Raw genomic sequence first — 1,151 nt, forward strand, 5'->3', positions numbered from 1 at the left:
CCAGCAAGCGGGACTGGCCTAGGGGATTTTATAGGGGTTTTAATTACTTTTAAATTTGACATTCTCAAATATTTCATTTTAATTAAATTTTAACTGGGTGTAATATGTTAGCTTTTTATCATTTGTCAGCCGCCCTGAGTCCGAAAGGAGAAGGGCGGGATATAAATACAATTAATAAATAAATAAATAAATAAATAAAACTCTTAGAAATAAAAGGCTGTTATATATGGAGGGGCATGATTTACAATTGGGGTGGAACGCTTTTTTATGGTATGGGAAAAATAAAGTTCATAAATATTTCCAAAATCATTATATAAGAAATGCATTATTAACAACATGGGAAAAAATAAAATGTAAAATATATTTGAAAATTCCAGAGTGGTTGTCAACAATGGAAGCATTTGTACACCCAAATTTAGTAAACTTTGAAAAAATCTGGACATATAGAGATATTCTAAACTCTGAAGGGAATTTAAAATCTAAACAAGAAATGGAAAATCAGGGTCTCAATCTATCATGGTGGACACATTTACAAATGCAAGCTAGATATGATAAAGATGTTAAACTGTATGAATTTTATAAGGAACAAACTGTGTTTGATAAGTCATTGTTAACTTCTGATAAGAAACTAATTAAGAAAATGTATAATTTTCTATTAACTTTCAAAATGGAAAGCGAACAAGTTAAAGAAACAATGATAAGATAAGTGAAAAATTTTGGATATAATATAGAATTAGAAAAATGGCAAAATTTATGGGGAAAAAATTACAAACTGACAATTTCAACTTCCTACAAAGAAAATTTATATAAAATGTTCTATAGATGGCACTTGCCACCAGCAAGATTAGCAAAAATATTTAAAAAACATGTCAGATAAATGTTGGAAATGTAAATATAAATCAGGCACGTATTATCATGTTTGGTGTACATGTGACAAAGTAAAAAGTTATTGGAAAAAGATACATACCTGGCTAGAAAAGATGTTGGGAGAACATGTAAATTTTAAACCTGAACTTTTTTTATTAGGTATAATGCCAGAAAAAACTAACAAACAAAGCTTATATTTGATTTTGCATATCACAACAGCGGCAAGAATTATATTTGCGGAATACTGGAAAAATGAAGGAATACCATCAGATGAAGAAATAATA

Source organism: Protobothrops mucrosquamatus, unplaced genomic scaffold (genome assembly GCF_001527695.2).
Source record: "Protobothrops mucrosquamatus isolate PMUCROS unplaced genomic scaffold, P.Mucros_1.0 scaffold160, whole genome shotgun sequence".
Classification (NCBI taxonomy): Eukaryota; Metazoa; Chordata; class Lepidosauria; order Squamata; family Viperidae; genus Protobothrops; species Protobothrops mucrosquamatus.